Source organism: Balaenoptera ricei, chromosome 10 (assembly GCF_028023285.1).
Source record: "Balaenoptera ricei isolate mBalRic1 chromosome 10, mBalRic1.hap2, whole genome shotgun sequence".
Lineage (NCBI taxonomy): Eukaryota > Metazoa > Chordata > Mammalia > Artiodactyla > Balaenopteridae > Balaenoptera > Balaenoptera ricei.
Window position 1 is genome coordinate 1,807,062 of NC_082648.1, and position 22,944 is coordinate 1,830,005.

At 39.8% G+C, this 22,944-nt stretch overlaps 1 protein-coding gene and 1 pseudogene across 10 annotated transcripts in view; both read right to left on the reverse strand.

The window, feature by feature from the left end:
- The window catches only part of ERC1 (ELKS/RAB6-interacting/CAST family member 1), a 423,805-nt gene that overhangs the window by 103,044 nt on the left and 297,817 nt on the right, over nucleotides 1-22,944 (reverse strand). The window lies entirely within an intron of this gene.
- Nucleotides 17,445-21,223, reverse strand: LOC132372776 (small ribosomal subunit protein uS13-like; annotated as a pseudogene).

The window sequence follows — 22,944 nt, forward strand, 5'->3', positions numbered from 1 at the left end:
GGGTACAGCCAAGCCACCTATACTTTTAAGAAGCTTTGCAGGTACTTTTGGAACCCACTACTTTACAGAAACAATTGATCAATTGATTGATTTTTTTTTAATAAATTTATTTATTTATTTATTGATTTTTGGCTGCGTTGGGTCTTTGTTGCTGCACGTGGGCTTTCTCTAGTTGCGGCCAGCGGGGGCTACTCTTTGTTGCGGTGCACGGGCTTCTCATTGCGGTGGCTTCTCCTGTTCCTGAGCATGGGCTCTAGGCGCACAGGCTCTAGAGTGCAGGCTCAGTAGTTGTGGCGCATGCGCTTAGTTGCTCTGCGGCATGTGGGATCTTCCCAGACCAGGGCTCGAACCCGTGTCCCCCTGCATTGGCAGGTGGATTCTTAACCACTGCGCCCCCCAGGAAATCCGAAACAACTGATTTAAAAGACCAACAGTAAGGTGTGAGGTTTCCCTGATTCCCCACATCCTTGCCAAGACTGGGTTTTTAATATTTGTATTTACTTTTCCAAATTCACTAAGTACATACAAAATCTTCCAATTCCACTGTAAAAATGATCAGCTTTTCAAACTCTTAAATTCTGACGACACTGCAGATACTCATAAGACTGACCATCACTGAACTTAGAGATATCATGCAGAGATGACTCCTGTGGTGTGGTTCTACCCAACAGATTGTCTGAAAGGCGAGCATTTCATGGTGTATTTATAGGCAAATTTCCTCCTATCTTCATGGCAAGGGCCATCACAAGATAGACAGGTGAATGTAGGATCTTCTGCTTTCTAAATTCTGCCTTTAAAAATAGCTGGCAAGCCAAGGGAGTTTTTGTTGGGGATTTACTCAAATCCTACCAAAATCCCTAGTGAATTATGTCTTAAACCCAATGATTTGTGTTGGAAATCCGGGGGGGTAAAAACCGCTTAGCATGAGCCTCAAGAGATGAAGTTAAGTAGTGGGTTCACAGTAACATCTGGGGATGATGTGTACAGAAAGATTTATATGGCCTTTTCTTTCATTTTGTCTTTAGTATTTCATAATAGTATGTCCTTTATGCCTCATGTTTGATAGTATAATATGAACAGAACACTTCAGAATATGAACTTCCCTTATAAAGATACAGTCCCTTCAAAATAATGGTCTGCTGGTTATTGTTATATTCACACTTTGGGCTGTATCATTTACTGTGTCTTCTTTTCTTAGTAAGTTTCTGTTTCCAAAGGAAAATAAAGTCTTCTTACATTGTTTCTCAGAACACCAGAATCCCTCCATTTATTTAGATGTCTGTTTTAAGAATCATTGAATGCTTTAAGCAATTAATCTCTGCACTTTGTCACTGTCCCACTGTTTACTTAACCTTTTCCAGTTGTAGATAGATAACATGTCCATACCAGCTGTCCACATGGTGCTACCATGGGGGCTGTCTGCCTTGCCTTTAGCTTGCACTGCATTCCGAGTCTGTTTGCTATGACATCTGCTAGAAGAATGCCAGTGTATCATGGCACTCACTCTCCACCTTCTAGCACAATCAAGAGCTCAGTGTGCCTTGATTTCACAAAATAGACAACATTATACGGAACATCTAATGTCTGGATTTGTGGTACACTGCCTGACATAAAAAGTAGGAACAGTTCCAATGAGTAAATATCCCAGATATTCTTCAAGCTGTCTATGAAGCCTCTGAGAGCTGTAGGGATACATATGCGTGACTGCTGGGGTGCTGGGAGGGGCCTGAAGATGCTGGGCTGCTGAGACGCTGAAGGTCACCAAGGTACTTGCTGGACAAAACAGCTGAAGGCAAACTCTGCAATGTATTAATGATTCAACAATTCCATCATTCACCTCCTATCAGTTTGTTGGCAAAAACTGTAAGAACAACTCCTCTCCTACGCAGGTTTCCAACGAAACATCTGGTGGGGAAATTCTATAGGAATACACAAGTGACTATGCTTGCATTCGGTAGATGAATTGTTACTATTGTCGGCTGGGATCCCGTGTTCTCTGCATCCTCCCTTAGGTTCCAGCTGCTTGTCAAGTGACAGACATAAATTAGAAAGCAGGGCCTCTACACCTGTTTTTCCATTTTACATATAAGGGGCACATGGTGATGGTAGGCATACAAGGAGGGGAGATGTAGAATCTTCTGATAAAAGTGGTTTTTTTTAAATTTTGAAGTTTTTCTGCATTAGCAATTGTATTATTTTTAATAGGGAAAATATGTTCAAAAATAGTAAAGCAATAACCATCGCTTTACTTCTCAAAGATATAGGAAAAGGACAATTGAAAATATTTCAAAATAAGTTTTAGAATTTACTGTATGTAAACTAAAAATGTTTTTAAACTTTAGAATTTTTGTTTATTTTAACAAGAGTAGTAAAGATTTTAAAACTATGGAAAATGATAACTATTACTGTTTGTATTTTGTTATGGCCTCTGGATCTCTTCCTCCTCAACTGAGTATTTTCTCTCTTACAGCACCTCTGTTTGCCTTATGTTATAGCAAGGTATACACTTTTCCCACTTCTGAAAGCTGATCAATGACATGAAATTTACCATGTCCACTTCAACTCAGCCAATCTTTGAACCAGCTGTAGTGAGTGCCTAACTGGTACCTTCCTCGCAGGGGTAATCTCATTTTACTAGTCACTCTGTGACTAGTTAGCTCAGCTGATCAGAGCAAGAGTAATAAAGACAAGATACGTTCTCTTATTTCCGGTCTGTTCCACAGCCATAATTTTTACCTCTAGCACACATTTCTCAAAAGTGTACTCCACAGAAGTAAGGCAAGAGATATTAACAAATGTCCCGTAAAAAAAGATTTCCATAGTCAAATAAATAGGAGAAACACCGGACCTAACAGGACACTGGCGCAGACCTTATAAGAGCTTTTTATGATGTAAGTTACATATCTTTAATAGAAGGCCATGTTTTAAAGCAGGGTTCCCCCAATTACTGCCCACAGGCCAAGTCTGTCCACCACTTGTTTATGCACAGTCCATGAGCAAAGAATGGCTTTTACATTTTTATATGGTTGAAAATTTAAGGAAAAGAATATTTTTGTGATATAATATAAAATAATATTTTGTGAAAATGATGTGAAATTCAAGTTTCAGTGTCTATAAATAAAATTTTAATGGAACGCAAACATACTCATTTGTTTATGTATTTTCTATGGCTGCTTCAGCATTACAACAGGAAATTTGGGTGGTTTGACAGAGACCAAATGGCTCTTAAAATCCAATATATTTAGAAAAGGTTTGCCAATCCTATTACAGACCATTTCCAAACTTACTTGAATGGAACCCTACCTCTTTCCTTCCTTCCATGTCTCAAGTAACACCTTGAGACGTAGTATTCCAAGAAAACAGTTTGGAAAGTGGTGATTTAAGGATAAGCCGATGGTTCCCCAAGAGAATAAATAAAGAGTCTTAATGAACTGGGTAAAAGTTTACCATGATCAACACTGCCATGATTAGTACACAGCTAGATGCTTTGCTAAGCACTTTACGTGGATTAAGTAATAAATCCTTACAACTACCCTATGAACTTGAGAGAGGAGACATCTAGTAGGCAGTTGTACTGATGGGCCTGAGTTAAAGATGGGTGTGGAAATGGTCAGCAGAGAAGGTAGCTGAAATAATACACAGGTCCACCAAGATCAGGAGGGGCACATAGCACTGGTGGAAGAAAAGCCTGTAAAGAACTGAGGGCAAAAGTCTTAGTTAGAAAACAAGGTGTGAGTGAGTGGTATCTTGGAAGCCAAAGAAAGTTTCAAGAAATAAGAAGTGATCAAACACTTTAAAGTGCTTATGGACAAGTCAAGACAAAGAATGCAAAATCTCCTTTGGATTTAGCTTTTAGAATGTTACTGGTTAGTCTGGAAAGCAGCTTCAGTGCTGGGAGCAGAAGCCACACTGAAGAGGGTTGAGGAGTAAACAGCAGGAAGGAAGTGGAAAGAGACCATAAATTAGTCTCTCAGGATCACAGAGAGCAAAACTAGAATCACAGACTCTTAGAACAGCAAAAGACCTTACAGACCATCAAATCCATCCACGAAAATCATTGCTTGATTTTGTTCCATTACATTCCTGTCAAGTAACCCTCCAGCTTACGCTTAGACACATTTAAAGACATGGAATTCTAGCTATCCCAAAGCGGCCTACACTAGCTTTGATAACCCCGCTCTTAGAAATTACTTTATAAAATCAATCCTGAAAGTTTCTCTTCTAAATTCCTTAATTCTATCCCTTTAGGCCACATTAAAGAAATTGAATCACTCTTCCACATAACTGTCTTTTTAATATTTAGAAATGCTATTCTTTCTCCTTAGTGCTAAACAATTTTTTGCCAAAAGTTTGTCCAAGGTGCCGTGGCCTAATTTAGCTCCTCCTTAAGCCCAAGTACACTGAATACAAGTCTTACAGAGCCAGGTGATCTGTATGAACTGGCATTTAATGGGCTAATTGGCTGATGAATTTCTAAGATAAGCAAATATGTCTAGATATTTTATTTAAAGCAATCTGTAAGTTGAATCATGTGTAAAGTCTACTCCTTAAATCTCAGTTAAGCAAAGAGCTGATAAATGTTGGACCTCTTGCCTCGATTATCTTGGAGAACAAAGTAAGACTTATAACCGGAGAAAACCATTCGAAAAGATATATGCGCCCCCCCCTCTTTGTTCATGGCAGCACTATTTACAATAGCCAAGACATGGAAGCAACCAAAATGTCCCTCAACAGATAAATACAGAAGATGTGCTGTATATATATATATATATATATACACACACACACACACACACACACACACACAATGTGTATATGTATATGTATATATACATACATACATACATGCGCACACACACACACAAACACACACAATGGAATATTACTCAGTCATAAAAAAGAATGAAACAGGGCTTCCCTGGTGGCGCAGTGGTTGAGAATCTGCCTGCCAATGCAGGGGACACGGGTTCGAGCCCTGGTCTGGGAAGATCCCACATACCGCAGAGCAACTAGGCCTCTGAGCCACAATTGCTGAGCCTGCGCGTCTGGAGCCTGTGCTCCACAACAGGAGAGGCCGCGATAGTGAGAGGCCCGCGCACCGCGATGAAGAGTGGCCCCCGCTTGCCACAACTGGAGAAAGCCCTTGCACAGAAACGAAGACCCAACACACCCAAAAGTAAATAAATAAATTTATAAAAAAAAAAAAAAAAAAAAAAAAAAAAAAAAAAGAATGAAACAATGCCATCTGCAGCAACATGGATGGACCTAGAGATTATCATACTAAGTGAAATAAGTCAGAAAAAGGCAAATACCATATGATATCACTTATATGTGGAATCTAAAAAAAATGATACAAATGAACTTACTTACAAAGCAGAAACAGACTCACAGACTTCGAAAACAAACTCATGGTTACCAAAGGGGAAAGGCTGGGGGGAGGGATAACTTAGGAGTTTGGGATTAATATATACACACTACTATATATAAAATAGATAATCAACAAGGACCTACTGTACAGGGAACTCTACTCAATATTCTGTAATAACCTATATTACCTATATTCCTGTTATTACCTATATTCTGTAATAACCTAATATTGGGAAAAGAATCTGAAAAAGAATATATATATACATATGTAGGTATAACTGAATCACTTTGCTGTACACCTGAAACTAACACAACATTGTAAATCAACTATACTCCAATATAAAATAAAAATTAAATTAGAAAAAGAAATTAGTATAAAGAGTACAAATAAAATGTGGATTTTCAATGGCTCTTTCATGATCAGACTGATATTAGGAAACTTCACAGGGATTAAAATACAACATTACTGGGGAATGTTCCTGCTTGAGCCATATGAGGCAAAATGAAATGACCTCCTGTGAATTGTATCAAAGCTGACAAAGGGCCTTATTATCTTTTACTGATTGGCTAAGAGTTCAGATATCTTCTCTATGTTAGTTTCTACAGCAATCTCGGCAGAGCAGGAATCCTTAATGTACCATACCTCTGCAACTACCCTAGGAAGTTAAGAAAATTAAAAGACTTTTGCAAAGAAAAAACAACAACATAACATTATATCTTAGTTTAGGAAGTTCATTATTTGATTTGCCCAAATACACCTCTGGGTGAGATGACTCATTGCTTCTCACACCCTAGAACTTTATCACAATGAGAACTAAGAGATCGGGTTGAGTACACATGCTTAGATGGCATACGAGACAACATTTTAAAAAGAAAAAAGATATTTCAAACAAAGTAGTCCTGTTCTAGAGTAAATACGCATTGTCTTACACAGGAGATCATGAATTTGTACATACTTTGAAAGAAACCAAAAGAGAGAGAGCAACAGGTAAAAGTAAAACTCCCCAGATAATCTCTACTATGTGTTTTATTTTAATTTTCACAAATTTCTGTGACTACTCTGTGCATGTCCCATCATGCTTGAGGGTAACTGCTTTAAGAGCCTAAGACCGAAGGTGCAGGGAATGAGAGATTATTTGAGGATCTACTGACAGATCTCAATTTGATGTTTTCTTGATTAAGACTATGAATTCGAAGAACATTCTAGCCACAGAAATTCACGATTCTATGTAAAAGATAATTATACAGATTCACAAACTACACATGATAACATTCAAACCATTTGCAGTTTGGCTCCCAACCAATTTTCCCAGCCCGATGCTTAACTATTTGGAAAATTCTTATGTTCCCCAAATATATGCTTCCCTTTCTTAGTGCCTTTTAAATTCTTTTCACTTAAAATGCAATCTTCTAATCCTTCTTGCCTCTGCTGGTTCAGGTCAGTTCAGTACACATTTATTAAATGTCTTCTATGTAACGAGGTCACTCTAAGCATTGAGCCAAGATAAGAACTCAATCCTAAGGTGTTATCCTGAGAAACCGTCTAGGTGAGTGGAGTGGGGAGGCGTGATGCAGTCTTGGGTGGATGGAGTCCGGTGAGCCCTAAGAGCCCCGGGAAGCAAGGAGATGGGTGAAGCTTTAGGCCTTCTGAAGCTCCAGGGAGAGCAGGGGATTTCCATATATTGTGTTGGATGGAAAGGAGGCCGAATGGATCTTTGGAGGCCGAATGGATCTGCCTTTTGAGGCAGTATATACTAAGTAGTGATTTATTTATCAACTGTTTAACCATATGAGAAAAGGAACTGGTTGTTTTCTTCTAGAAAGTTATTTGTAAATGATACTTGTAAAACTGGAAAATAAACCTCTTCCAATTTGACTGGTTAATCACATACACCTATAAATTATTTCCCCCTGCATTTCATTAATAATGTCTCTGCATTAAAATAAGAGAATCTTAAATTCTTTAAGCACATAAATCTTTATATTCTGGGTACTTTTGCTGAGAAGCACGTACCATTATTTTATTTTTAAAAAAATGTTTAAAAATTTCAAATATCAAGAGACTGAGAAGTCCAGTCACAGACTGGGAGAAAATATTTGCAAAAGACACATCTGATAAAGGATTGTTACCCAAAATATGCAAACAGTTCTTAAGACTCAACAATGAGAACCTGATTAAAAAATGGGCGGAACTCCCGGGCACGTCACCAAAGACGACGCACCCATGAAAGATGCTCCATATCATCAGGGAAATGCAAACTGAAATGATGGGACACCACCACACACCTATTAAAATGGCCAAAATCTGAACACTAACAACACCAATGCTGGTGAGGATACGGAGAAACAGGGACTCTCGTTCACTGCGGTGGAAACGCAAAAACATACAGCCACTTTGGAAGACAGTTTGGCAGTTTCGTACTCACAAAACTAACCCTACTCTGACCACATGATCCAGCAAGCACACTGCTTTGTATTCACCCAAGTGAACTAAAAACTATCTCACAAAGAAGCCTGGACAGGGATGTTTACAGCAGCCTTATTCATAATGGCCAAAACTTAGAAAATCCTTCAGTGGGTGAGTGGATAAACTGTGGCACATCCAGACAATAAAATATTATTTGGTGCTAAAAAGAAATGAGCTATAAAGCCATGAAAAGACATGAAAGGAACTTAAATTCATATTACTAAGTGAAAGAGGCCATTTGACAAGGCTACATCTATACAATTCCAACTATATGACATTTTGGAAAAGGCAAAATTATGGAGACTGTGAAAAGATTAGTGGTTGCCAGGGGTTGGGGGGAGGGAGGGATAAGGAGATAACAAGGAGAGCACAGAGGACTCCTGGGGCAGTGAAAATACTCTGTATGATACTACAGTGGTGAGTACATGTCACCGTACATCTGTCAAAACCCACAGAACATGCAAAACTATGAGCGAACCCTAATGTAAACTATGGACTTTGGGTGACAGTGACGCACCAATGTAGGGTCAATGATTATGATAAATGTGCCCACAGTTGTCACTGGGGGAGACTGTGCGTGTACAGGGATGGGAGGAATGGGAACTCTCTGTCCTTCTGCCCAATTTTGCTGTGAACCTAAAAAATAAAGTTTATTAATTAAAAAAAAAAAAAGTCCAACAACTAAAGCCAGAGATAGTTAAAAGTCTCTGTTGAGAGGATGAAAAGATAAGGTACAGACTGGGAGAAAATATTTGCAAACCACATAGCTGACGAAAGACTACTATTCAGAATAAAGAACTCTCAAAATTCAACAGTAAAAAAAAAAAAAAAACTCATTATAAAATGGGAAGAAGGCTGAAAAGCATATAGAGGGCAAATAAGCACATGAAGAAGATATTCAATATCATTCTCCTTTAGGGAAATGCAAATTAAAACCACAGTGAGAGGGCTTCCCTGGTGGCGCAGCGGTTAAGAATCCGCCTGCCAGGGCAGGGCACACGGCTTCGAGCACTGGTCCGGGAAGATACCACATGCCCCGGAGCAACTAAGCCCGGGCGCCGCAACTACTGACCCTGCGCTCTAGAGCCCGCCAGTCACAACTACTGAAGCCTGTGTGCCTAGAGCCTGTGCTCCGCAACAAGAGAAGCCACGACAATGAGAAGCCCACACACCGCAACCAAGAGTAGCCCCCGCGCACCGCAACTAGAGACAGCCCGTGCACAGCTACGAAGACCCAACACAGCCAAATATAAAAACAAATAAATAAATTTATATATAAAAAAAAAAACACAATGAGATATCACTATACAATTATCAAACTTGCTAAAATAAGAATAGAGACAACGGCAAATGCTGGTGAAGATGGAGAAAAACAGGATCATTTGTACAGTGCTGCTGAGAACATAACATGGCACTGCCAGTCTGGAAAACTGTTTGGCAATTTCCTAAAATATTAAACGTGCAACTACTGTATGATCCAGCAACTGTATACCTGGGCATTTATTCCAGAAAAGTAAAAACTTGAGTTCACACAAAAATCTGTACACAAATGCTTATAGCAGGTTTACTCACGATGGCCAAAACTGGAAACAACCCAGGAAAATTAAACAAACTGTATTACATCCACACTATGCAGTATCACTCGGTAATAAAAAGGAAGGAACTGCTGTAGACACAACAATCTCGATGAATCTCCAGGTAATTACACAGAGTGAAAAAAAATCTGAGAAGATTACATACGGTATGGTTCCATTTAGATAACATTCTTGAAATGACAGAATTATGGAAATGGAAAACAGATCAGCGTCTGCCAAGAGATGAGGAGGGGGCGGGGATGAGAGGGAAGTAGGTGTGGTTATAAAAGGGAATCTCCATGGTGTATCTTGACGACATTAGCATCTGTGGTTGTGATACTGTGCACAAAATCACATCGTGGTTTTGCAAGACGTTACCATTGGGGAAACTGCCTTAAGAGTACAGGGGATCTCTCTGTATTATTTCTTACAAATACATGGGAATCTACAATAATCTCAAAATAAACAGTTTAACGAAAACAACAAGACTAGTTCATTCAGGTTAAAATGAAAAAATATCATGCTGTCCGTATCTGGCTCAGTATTTGGCTACCCATATAAATCCTAAGTGCAATTCTAACAGATTCTCTTTATTAGAGCTGGGGAATCAAATGAAGCTCAAAAAGCTAGGTAGAACTGTAAGCTTATTGCAACACTGGCAATCATAAATTTAGGTACAAAAGAGGATGACTGATTGTGGCTTAGTAGTCCAGTGAAGAATTTTCCAAACAAAAGTTTCTTGAAAAGCCTATGAGCGACAATCTAAAATATTCAAGTCAGTTCTACTTTATAGAAGTAAATTCAAGAGAAAATATTAGTGACAACTACATCTCAGAGCTATTTTTTAGGTTTGTAAGCAACAAATCAAAGACTGGGTAGACTGAAACAGCACACAAAAAGCCTGAGGACACATTCCGAGAAGGATGCTGAACTTAACCAGTTCTGGACTGTACATCCCTATGAAACAGGAAGAGATCTCTTGGACATGACATGAGCTGCGGCTGGCTCTGCCCTATCTCACTTCACGGATTTATGGCACTTCCCCAGTCAAATACCCATCCCAGAAACCATGTGTGGCTTACACGACTGTCATTCCTACTATGGTATGGCATAAATAAATCACGGGGTTGGGTCAGTACAGCCAGCCTGGAAAGTGACTCAAGGAGTCAGCAGTACCGTCCCTAGGGCTGTGTGCTTTATCACAGTAAGCCTCGGAACAAGATACGACTTCCGGACTCAAGAAGCAGCCTTTAAATCAGGACACCTGGGCAGCCCTGGAATCACTTAAAAAATACAATAGGTCTCAGTCCACCGCAGTTCCTCCGTGCTGACCTGCACTCGCCCCAGGCCAGTTGCTTTTAACACTATTCAAAATGAATCCTTTCTGAGTGAATTATTATGGTGACAGAACTACAGAACAAACCTAAATGCATCCCCATCCTCTGATCTCCTTTCCTTTGCCCTCCGTTTTTCCCTGACTTTATTTACCCATTCAAGAAAATAATATTCCCCAAGTCAAATTTCCCTCTTGAGCCTTTTCCCAGACTTTAAAACTCATAAACCAAGAAGGCTACCTTTCGGTGCTTAAAATAAAAAAGCATGGGACCGTGAGCTTGGTTTCCCCCTACATAAGGCAATAAGGAGCACGAGCTGGAGTAATGCTGGGGACGGACCTGCCAGGGCGTCGCTGGGCTTGGAGACCTGCACTGCCATCAGCGCGACCTGTGCAGACAGTATAGATACTTCAAACCAGGACTGGCAATAGGGCCAACCTTTCGTCCAGGAGAACAGGAAATATAACCAGCTGTAAAGGTTATGTGTTGGTTGAAAAGGGCTTTTGACGTTAAGCTCTAAGTATAATCACCAAGCTATCTTTTATGTTCTCAACTGTTTGAATAAAATGCTTAACGCCACTAAGACAAACAAAAACCACATTCCTAGTTATCAGAAAGAACTACTTTTAAGCCAAGATGCCAAACAGTTTTTAGCTAGACAAAAAAACTACTAATCCTAGATAGCTAGTGGGAAGCAACCGCATAGCACAGGGAGATCAGCTCGGTGCTTTGTGATCACCTAGAGGGGTGGGATAGGGAGGGCGGGAGGGAGGGAGATGCAAGAGGGAAGAGATATGGGAACATATGTATATGTATAACTGATTCACTTTGTTATAAAGCAGAAACTAACACACCATTGTAAAGCAATTATACTCCAGTAAAGATGTTAAAAAAAAAACAACTACTAATCCGAATCAATCTCACTTCACAGATTTACTGAAGCCTCCAAGCCAAAGGCCAGTCACATACTAATATTAACTTATGCTTCCCCTTGTAGAAACCCTGTATCATGACCAGAGAGCTGACTCCAATGCCCCGATCCTTTGGGGGTACACTGAGACAAATTTACTTTAATTCAGTAAAGACCTACTTGATGGTATATATTTGGGAACGACAGGTACAGAACAGTGAGAGACAGGCCGAGTGAAAACATGGAGTCTGGCTCATGAGCCCCGCCACACCGTCCCCTGTCACGGAGATGAATGGACTGTACACATGCCTCAGGTGTTCAAACCCTTAGCGTGAAACTGGAGGCCCAGGGGAACCACAACGATTAAATCGCAAACGTATCAAGGCTCAAGGCTTTCCAGTGTATCAAAAAGAGAGAAAAGAAATGACATTTTGATGGCAATGTGATTGTTCATATCTCAAGGGACAAGGTCTTCCTAAGTCCTGATAGGAAGTCTTGTCACATTATATTGTAAGATATTATACATTTTTTTCCCTTAAGCTGATTCTTCATCATTGACCACACAGTCCAACAAGTTTCCTAAAAAGAACTCAGTAATGGAAGTTCTTTAATTAATGAATACTAAAACTTCTGGAAGCAAGAGACACAGACATTTCCTTCTTAATGACCTCTGGCTGTGTCTTGCTAAAGAAGACATCCAAACCTGGAAGAGGCAGTGGCAGGTCATCTGCCCGGGTCATGGAGTGGTTCCTCACTAGGAAGGGCCACACGCCTTTGCAGCCCGCCAGGCAGCGTAAAACACACTGCAAAATGAATCACACTCTAGAGAATCAACTAATTGGAGAGATACATGAGAAACTGGCATTTAAAAAAATAACATTCACTTCTAGATAAGCCTTGAATTCTTAACCTGGAAGCAAAAAGGATGATTTTTGTGGCGTATGTGAAAATTGATACCAATCACAAAATTCATTTAGTAGTTTGTAGGAAATAATGTCTTAAGGACCATCAAAATGTCAGTAGATAGGTTTAAGTTGTATATAATTTCTCTACATAGCAATTACTACATTATCTCAACTTCCCTCTTCAAAGCAATTAATTTTTATTTGGGTGCATTTTAAACTGACTAGTAAGTTAAGCACACTTTGAAAAAGGAAAAAGTTCCTGGCATTAAAATGTATCTTAAAAAAAAATGTATCTTAGTATTTTGATGACATATTTCAAGAAGATACATTTGAAAACTTCAAACAGTAAGTCTTCACAAAGATGAATAACTGTTTGTCTCACTTCTATTACTATTTAAACACTGGGCTACAAAATACCATCGTCAATCGATCCTAGCCCCAAGTCTAACCACCCCCCAAAAACAAAAAAACCTCAAGATTAAATAAACACGTCACCACACAGTTTCCCGGACACTACAGTAACTAGGTATAGTACAGTTAACCAATCCAGGACCCATGTGGACACCAAACCCAGAGATGCTCAAGTCCCGCACCTAAAATGGTGCACTGCAATCGGCCCCCGCATCTCCCGGCTCCACATCTCAGGATTCAACCAACAACACCTGAGCTGCTTCCACCCTCTGGCTACTGTGAACTGTGCTGCTGTGAACATATGTGTACAAGTATCTGTTTGAGTGTTTGTTTTCAATTCTTTGGGGCATATACCTAGGAGTGGAACTGCTGTGCCACTTGTATTTGTAAATACAGCTGTACTGGAGCACAGCTGCATTTATTTATTCACATGCTGGCCACGGTTGCTTTCACACCTCAATGGAGAGTGAGCAGTTGTGAAAGAGACCGTGTGTCCTACGAAGCCTAACACGTGTTCTATCTGGACCTTTACAGGAAAAAGTCTAATGGCTCTTGTTGCAGTGCATTAGAGTAAGATGCAGAAGGGGTGGAGAAGCAGCTGAGTTTGCCTTATAAAGTTAGGAGGCCTCTGTGTGTGTGTGTATTCTGAAGGGGGCAACGGGAAGGGGATCATTAGGTCCTAACAATACTACCTTGGAAAAAATCATTCATATTCTGTTTTGACTTTGAGGTGAGGGTCATCATGCTAACCCACTACATTAAAGCATTTGCTGTGTGCTTTTCAAAGGAGGCTTCAGAGCGAGACTGAGCTTTACATTTTATGACTACAGGTTAACTACAGTTCCTCATTTTCTCGACACTGTATTCTCCCTTGGCTATCTATCTATCTATCTATCTATCTATCTATCTATCTATCTATTTATTTATGGTTGTGTTGGGTCTTCGTTTCTGTGCGAGGGCTTTCTCTAGTTGCGGCAAGTGGGGGCCACTCTTCATCGCGGTGCACGGGCCTCTCATTATCACGGCCTCTCTTGTTGTGGAGCACAGGCTCCAGATGCGCAGGCTCAGTAATTGTGGCTCACGGGCCTAGTTGCTCTGCGGCATGTGGGATCTTCCCAGACCAGGGCTCGAACCCGTGTCCCCTGCATTGGCAGGCAGATTCTCAACCACTGCGCCACCAGGGAAGCCCAGGAGACAAGTAATTTCTTGAATCTCATTTTCCTGTCCATAAAATGGTAATACAAATGCCTAAATTTCCCAGAGTAGCTGTTAAGATTTTGACAGTTTAAAATACGACACCTCTATTATAGCTGTGACTCTGGCACGAGGAAGGCACTTAACGAATTTTAGTTTTCCTAGAGAGCTCAGGTTGCGACAACAGAAGTAGAAAGAAGAAACCCACTTATACTCTTGGTCTTATATTTCTCTCCAATTATATCTTTTAACCTTTAGTCAATAGTCAAATGGATATGAGTTGGTTTTTTAAAAAAATTTATTTGTTATTTTTATTTATTTATTTTTGGCTGTGTTTGGTCTTCATTGCAGTGCGTGGGCTTCTCATTGCAGTGGCTTCTCTCGTTGTGGAGCACGGGCTGTAGGCGTGTGGGCTTCAGTAGTTGTGGCACGTGGGCTCAGTAGTTGTGGCTCATGGGCTCTAGAGCACAGGCTCAGTAGTTGTGGCACACGGGCTTAGTTGCTCCGTGGCATGGTGGGATCTTCCCAGACCAGGGATTGAACCCGTGTCCCCTGCATTGGCAGGCGGATTCTCAACCACTGTGCCATCAGGGAAGCCCTGGATATGAGTTTTATATCCCAAGATTAGTGTGCCTAAGGGCTGTTAGTTTTGTTACAACATGATGATGAAAATGTACCAGAAGGAGTTTTCAATATAAACTTCCATGTGGTTCCCGAGTCTTTTCTTTCCTCCTCTTGAGAAATCAGTCTCTTCTGGACTCAATGCAAAGAGAATATCACATTTAAAGTGCATTAAAAATATCTTTTCCTCCACTGAGATTTTGACAGAATCTACTGAATTCCGAGAGCAAAGGTCATGACTAGCAAAGAAAAACAAGCACCACAAAACCGATCAAGTTATCTTAAAAAAAAAAAAAAGGCTCCTCCCCAAAAGGGGACAATCCTCCTCCTCTTCAGGCCCATAAAACGATTTTAACATAGTTAGATGTCTTATTTATAGATAAAGATGAAAATGTTTTAACACACGAAGTCCGTAATTTAAAAGAGAGGCCTCTCACCGCAGCTCATTTCAGCACATCAGCACGTAGCTCGGAAGCACTAGGACAGGGAGGCCCAGCACTAAACGGGAACCAGGGCCGTGCGGAAGGAAAGGAAAGCAGCTGAGACCCAAGACAGAAGGGAGAGAGCCAAGAAGATTCATGACACACATGGTCAGAGGGGTAGAAAGGGTAGTTAAGTGATTGAGGGATGAGTTAGTAACAGCTACATAACTTCCTTTAAAAATGGCTCCATATCAATACCAACGTAACTAAACCCCAAAGTGACAACACACAGTCTTCTTCAAGGAAGAATAGACACATAGTTTTTATAGTAGATATAGTTTTCCTGATGTAGCTTACAGAAACCTTTTAAATTAAAAGTAGCATGGGGTCTTCCCTGGTGGCGCAGTGGTTAAGAATCTGCCTGCCAATGCAGGGGACACGGGTTTGAGCCTTGGTCCAGGAAGATCCCACATGCCGCGAAGCAACTAAGCCCGCGTGCCACAACTACCGGAGCCCACGTGCCACAACTACTGAAGCCTGGGCGCCTAGAGCCCGTGCTCCACAACAAGAGAAGCCACTGCAATGAGAAGCCCACGCACTGCAACGAAGAGTAGCCCCCGCTTGCCGCAACTAGAGAAAGCCTGCGTGCAGCAATGAAGACCCAACGCAGCCATAAATAAATAAGTTAGTAAGTAAGTAAGTAGGTAGGTAAATAATAAAAAAATAAAAGTAGCATGGTGACTGAATGGAATGTTTTCATGCCAAAATAATGAGAAGCAGAGTTCCCAAACTGTAAATTACAAAGATTAATACCAAAACTGCTGCCATTTGAATGTGCCATGAAATATTTTAAAATCAATGATACAGGTTAACTAGTTGCAACAAATGGTACTCTCCTTGGTGTGATGGAGTCTATAACGGAAAAAAACAGTCCTTTGCTTCGGAAGCTTGTCTGCACAGGGCTCTGCTGGTCTCATGGTGCCGACACAAGAAATCCCAGAAGAGCTGCAACATCTGCTTTAAGCCCAGGAACTCCCACACCTGTCTGTACACACAGGGATGTTTCTGAATAAACACTTCAAAGCTGCCGAGTGCCAGGACTGGTCTGTTCAGGGGCTGTCAGGAGTTGTGGACAGCATGAGAGACCGGCAAAAAGATCACCTAGGTATTTATCTCATTACTCTTCGAGTGTGCTTAATTCTTAAATTTAGAGAGTATTCCTGTCTGGACTCATCCAACGGATTCCTTACTGGCCTTCTGCTCTGGTCCCTCCCCATTCCAATCCATCCTTAATAGAACCAGCACTATTTTCCTGAAATATGGATCGGATTGTGTCACTTCCCTGTTGCCTGTGTCTACAGAATAAACATTTAAATTAGTGGCACAGCATACAAGGCTCTTCCAGCATCTTCCTTCAGAATTTGCCTCAAATGTTCTTTGCTCCAGCAATACTAAATTTCTGATAGTTCCTCAAATACACCTTAGTATTTCATACCTCTATGACTTCATTTTCTACTTTATTTGGTCTATTAGTACTTTCAAAGCTCTCTTCTCTTATTCCTCCTAAGAGACAGCTAGGGGGTCTGTGACGCCTGCCTTAACCATCCCAGGTAGGCTTGGTTCCCTCCCTTGCTTCAAGCTCCCACTGAACCCGGCTCATATGTCTTTTATATCTAGCAACACAATATATTATGATTTCCTGCCTTTCATACACGAATTCCCAAGACAGACCAGTAACTGGTACAAACTGTTTATCTCTCTATGAAATACAAGAAGGAATTCTGATAAATATTTTTCCAAAGTTCAAACAAAGATTTGAATATCCACTCAGTGATTCAGAAAGAAACCTGTCCACAGAATTACCTTAAGTATGCCAGGCTGATCTTGGAGCCTCAAATTAATCCTGACACACGCTACAACATGGATGAAACCTGAGTTCATCACGCTATGTGATAAAAGCCAGTCAAAAAAAGACATACTGTATGATTCCACTTAGAAGACTTATCTAAATTAGTCAAATTCATAGAAACAGAAAGTAGAATGGTGGTGACCAGGGGCTGGGGCAAGGGGGAAAGGACGAGCTCTTTAATGCAAGATGCAATGTTCCAGAGATTGGTTTTACAACAGTGTGAATATACGTAACACTATGGAACTGCATTTAAAAATGATTAGGATGGTAAATTTTATGTTATGTGTTTTCTTTAACTGTATAAACTATTAACAGACAATGCCCACAAATTTATTTCTTCTTGGGCACACCTGCAGTACGGCCATGGTGGCCCGTGGTCTTGGTGTGCTGGCCTGGACACCAAGTCCCCAGAAGTGGCACAGCCTCTGTGGGTCCAATTCTTCTCCGGTCGCTCCAGGTCTTCCCGGAGCTTGTTGTCCAGACCCTTGCCAGGACCTGGCTGTGTTTTCCATCCTCAGGTCCTCTGTCTGTCTAGAACCAGACTGGGGTCCTGTACTGGTGTGGATTCTGCATGATGGTGACCACACGTTGCACCTCATCCTCAGTGGGCTGTCCTGGTCAGGTCCACGTCTGCTTTCCTCAACACCACAAGGGGGGATCTTCGCCCCACACCCTTAATTGCAGCGATGGCAAAGGCAATCTTCCATCGCCCACCGATGTGGGTGCTGAGTGCTTGCGAATGTGGTGGACCTTCTCAGGGATCGCGAGGGAAATGGTGGCGGCCTCAGCGGTGGCATGCAAGCCTCCAGTGAAAGAGCTATGTTTTTTTTATTTCAATAAAAAATTTGAATTAGGGACTACCCTGGTGGTCCAGTGGTTAAGAATCCACCTTCCAATGCAGGGGACGCGGGTTTGATCCCTGGTCGGGGAACTAAGATCCCACGTGCTGCGGGGCAACTAAGTCCGCATTCTGCAGCCACAGAGCTCACATGCTCTGGAGCCCAAGTGCCACAACTACTGAGCCCACGCACTCTGGAGCCTGCGTACCACAACTAGAGAAGCCCGCACGCCACAACAAAAGATCCTGCATGCTGCAACAAAGATCCCGCGTGCCACAACTAAGACCCGACGCAGCCAAATAAATAATTAATTTTTAAAATTTGAATTAAAGAAAGGTAACTGCAAGTTAAAAAATATAACTACAACGCCTAGGAAAGGTTATTCTAGAGCAATGCCTAAACACATGGTAGACACACAACAGTTTTCATGACTGAATATGTTAAGTAACTAAATTTCTCTAGTAGATGATATGTATTTCTGGGATATAGTTTATATCTCTGGGAATCCTCATTTAATCCCCCAATTCTGTCACGAATTTCCTATAGTATAGAATGAATGGAATTTCATGGGAAAATATAAATGTTAATATCCAATGTTTTAAATCAGTATTTATTTGTTTCTCTGGAAGAACAGTAAAAACAGAGGTGGAATGAAGTGGCAATATACCGCTTAGAGTTAAAATAACAGGAACTGGAAAACACTTTATCTTTAACAAAAGGAGACCAGAAAAATAGCTTGTGGTGTATCATTCAGTGGAATATTATGATATTTAAAATAATGATATACATCATTAACTGATTTAGAAAGATTTTCATATTTATTGCTAGGTGGTAAAAATATATGGAGATACAAACAGAATGAAGAATAGTCATACAACAAATAATTAGTTAGCTCTAGGGTAGGATTACAAGTGATTTTAATTTCCCTCTCTAAATGTTTATGAAATATCTGGATTTAAACATATTAGCATGTACTCTTTTATAACAAGAAAAAAATAAAACCGTTCCACTCTGATTCAACTCCAGTGTTTCCTTGTTGATTTTCTGTCTAGAAGACTCATCCACTGTTTAAAGTGGGGTGCTGAAGTACCTGCTTTTACGCTGTATTCTCTACTGCTGCCTTCAGATCTGTTTGTTATTTGCTTAACATTTTCAGGTGTTCCAATGTTGGGAACATATAAAATTACGACTATTCTGTCTTCTTGATGAACTGACCCCTTAATCATTACATAATGATCTTTTTGTCTCTAGTTACTGTTTTTGGCTTAAAGTCCATTTTGTCTAGCGTAACTACACCTGCTCTCGTTTTGTTTCTACTTTCAGGGAATATCTTTTCTCCATTCTTTCACTTTGAGCCTATGTGTTTCTTTAAAGCCAAAGTGAGTCTCTCGTAGGCAGCATATGGTTATTTTATCCATACAGCTAATCTATGTGTTTTGATTAGAGAATTCAACCCGTTTACATTTAGAGCAATTATTGTAGGTAAGCACTTCCTAATATGCCATCTTATTCATAGTTTTCTGGCTGTTTTCTAGTTCCCTTGTTTCTTTCTTCCTCTCTTACTGCCTTCCTTTGTGAAATGGTGATTTTCCACAGTGCTATGCTTTGATTCCCTTCTCTTTATCTTCTGTGAATCTACTGTAGGTTTCTGCTTTGCCGTTACCATGAGGCTGAAATAAAACATTTTATAGCTCTAATAGTCTATTTGAAGGTAGTAACAACTTAGATCATACATAAAAACTCTACCCCTTTACCCACTCCCTTTTATGGTTTTTGATGTCACATTTTATCTAATACTGTGTATTAATTAACAAATTACAGCAGTTACAGTTATTTTTAATACTCTTATCCTTTAACTCCAAAATTTTAAAACTCTTGTTTTATACCAGAGTTAAAACGCCACCATTTTACAGTATTAGAATATTCTGAATTTGATTATATACTTCCCTTTACCAGTGTGTTGTATATTTTCATGTCTTCAAGTCACTAATTAGTGACCTTTCACTTCAGCTTGAAAAACTCCTTTCAGCATTTCTGATAAGGCAGGTCCAGTGATGATGAGCTCCCTCAGCTTTTGTTTGTCTGGGAAACTCTTTATCTCTCCTTCCTTTCTCAAGGACAGCTTTGCCAGGTAAAGTATTCTTGGTTGGCAGTTTTTTTCTTTCAGCGGCTTGAATGTATCATCCCACTCTCCCCTGGGGGTAAGGTTTCTGCTGATAAAGCAACTGACAGCCTTATAGGGATTCCCTTGTAAGTTATTTAAGCTTTTTTCCCTCCTGCTTTTAAGATGCTCTGCTTGTCTTTGGTTTTTGACAACTTTATTACAAAGTTTCTTGGAGAGATTTCTTGTTTCTTTATCAGTTTTATGGAAACAGAATCAACATAGAACACTGTATAAGTTTAAGGTACATGACATAATGACATATAGAGAAACGATTACCACAATAAGTCTAGTTAACATCCATCACCTCACATAGTACCAAACATTTTTTTCCCTCGTGATGAGAACTTTTAGGGTTTACTCTCTTAGCAGCTTTCAACTATACCACAGATCAGTGTTAACTGCAGACTCCATGTTGTACATTACACCCGTGGTGCTTATTAATCTTATAACAGGAAGTTTGTACATCTTGACCACTCTCACCCAATTCCCCCACTGCCCACCTCCAGTAACCATATATCTAACCTCTTTTTTTTTTCATTTTTTGCAGATTCCACACGTTAAGTAAGATCTTTCAATATTTGTCTTTCTTTGACTTACTTTACTTAGCATAACGTCCTCTAAGTCTATCCCATGTATTGCAAATGACAAGATTTCCTTCCTTTTTCATGGTTGAATAATATTCCTGTGTGAGACATTTTCTTTAACCATTCATCTGTTGATGGACACTTAGGTTGTTTCCATGTCTTGGTTATTGTAAATAATGCCGCAATGAACATGGGGATGCAGCAGATATCTTTTCGAGATAGTGATTTTATTTTCTTACAATATATACCCAGAAGCAGGGTTGCTGGATCATATGATAGTTCTATTTTTAATTTTTTGAGGAAACTCTGTCTTCCATGGTGGTTGTACCAATTTACATTCCCACCAACAGTACACAAGGGTTCCTTTTTCTCCACATCCTCACCAACAACTGTTATTCCTCTTTTTTTTTTTTTTATGATAGTCATTCTAACAGGTGGGAGGTGATATCTCATTGCGGTTTTCATTTGCATTTCCCTGATGATTAGTCATGCTGAACACCTTCCCACATACCTGTTGGCCATGTGAGTATCTTCTTTGGAAAAATGACTATTCAGGTACTTTGTCCATTTTTAATTGGATTATTTAGGTTTTTTTGGTATTGAGTTGTATGAGTTCATATATACTGGTATCAACCCCTTATCAGACATGACTTGCAAATATTTTCTCCCATTTGGTAGACTGCCTTTTCATTTTCTTGATGGTTACCTTTGCTGTGCAGAAGTTTTTCAGTTTGATGTAGCCCCACATGTTGGTTTTTGCTTTTGTGGCCTTTACTTTTGGTATCAAATCCAAAAAATCATTGACAAGACCAATATCAAGAGCTTAACCCCTATGTTTTCTTCTAGGAGCTTTATGGTTTCAGGTTTTATGTTCAAGTCTTTAATTTATTTTGAGTTGATTTTTGATTTTTTGTGTATGGTGTAAGACAGGGGTCCAGTTTCATTCTTGTGCATGTAGTGGTCCAGTTTTCCCAACATGATTTATTGAGAGACTTTCCTTTTCCCACTGAGTATTCTTGGCTCTTTTTATCATAAACTAATTGACCATATACGTATGGGTTTCTTTCAAGGCTTTCAATTCTGTTCCATTGGTCTCTGTGTCTGTTTTTATGCCAGCACCATGGTCTTTTGATCACTATAGGTTTATATATAGTTTGAAATCAGGAGGTGTGATGCCTCCAGCTTTGTTCTTCTTTCTCAGGATTGCTTTGGCTACTTGAGGTCTTTTGTGGTTCCATACAAATTTTACAGTTGTTTTTTCTACTTCCGTAAGAAATGCCATTGGAATCTTAGGAGAGATAAGGTGTCTACAGATAGCTTTGGATAGTATAGACATTTAACATAATGTCCATATGTTAATTAATATTGAATATTAATTCTTCTAATCCATAAACACAGGATATCTTTCCGTTTATTTGTGTCTTCTTCAATTTCTTTCACCAAAGTCTTAGAGTTTTCCATATACAGATCTTTTACCTCCTCGGTTAAATTTATTTTTAGTATTTTATTGTTTTGATATTATTATAAATAGGATCATTTTCTTTAACTCTTTTTCAGATAATTTGTTGTCAGTGTATAGAAATGCAACTGATTTTTGTATGTTGATTCTGTCCTGCAACTTCACTGACTTTGTAAATTAGATCTAAGTTTTTTGGTCATATCTTTAGGATTTTCTATATATAAAATCATGTTATATACAAATAGAGACAATTTTACTTCTTCCTTTTCACCTCTGATGCCTTTTATTTCTATTCCTTGTTTAATTGTGCTGGCAAGGAATATCAGTACTATGCTTGATAGGAAGGAGAGGATTTCTTTAAGTTGTTTTGTTTGGTGACTTATGAGGTTCATGTACTTCAATATCCAAATCTCTCCCCAGATTTGGCAAGTTCTCAGTTATTATTTCTTTAACTAAGCTTTCTGCCCCCTTCTCACTCTCTTCTCCTTTTGGAACCCCAATAATTCACAAATTGGTCTCCTGATGGTATCCCACAGATCATGTGGGTGTTCCTCACTCTTGTGTTATTGTTGTTCTCCTCTGACTGGGTAATTTCAAAGTTCCTGTCTTCATTCTCACTGATTCTTTACTCTGTTTGACCAAGTCTGCTGTTGATGCAGCAGACTTTTCATTACACTCAATGAAATGAATGAAATTCACTGATCCTCAAATGGATCAACCTGGCCTCTCTTAGCCTGTCTAAGTCTGCATCTCAACCTTTCTCCCTTCATGATGCAAGAGACAC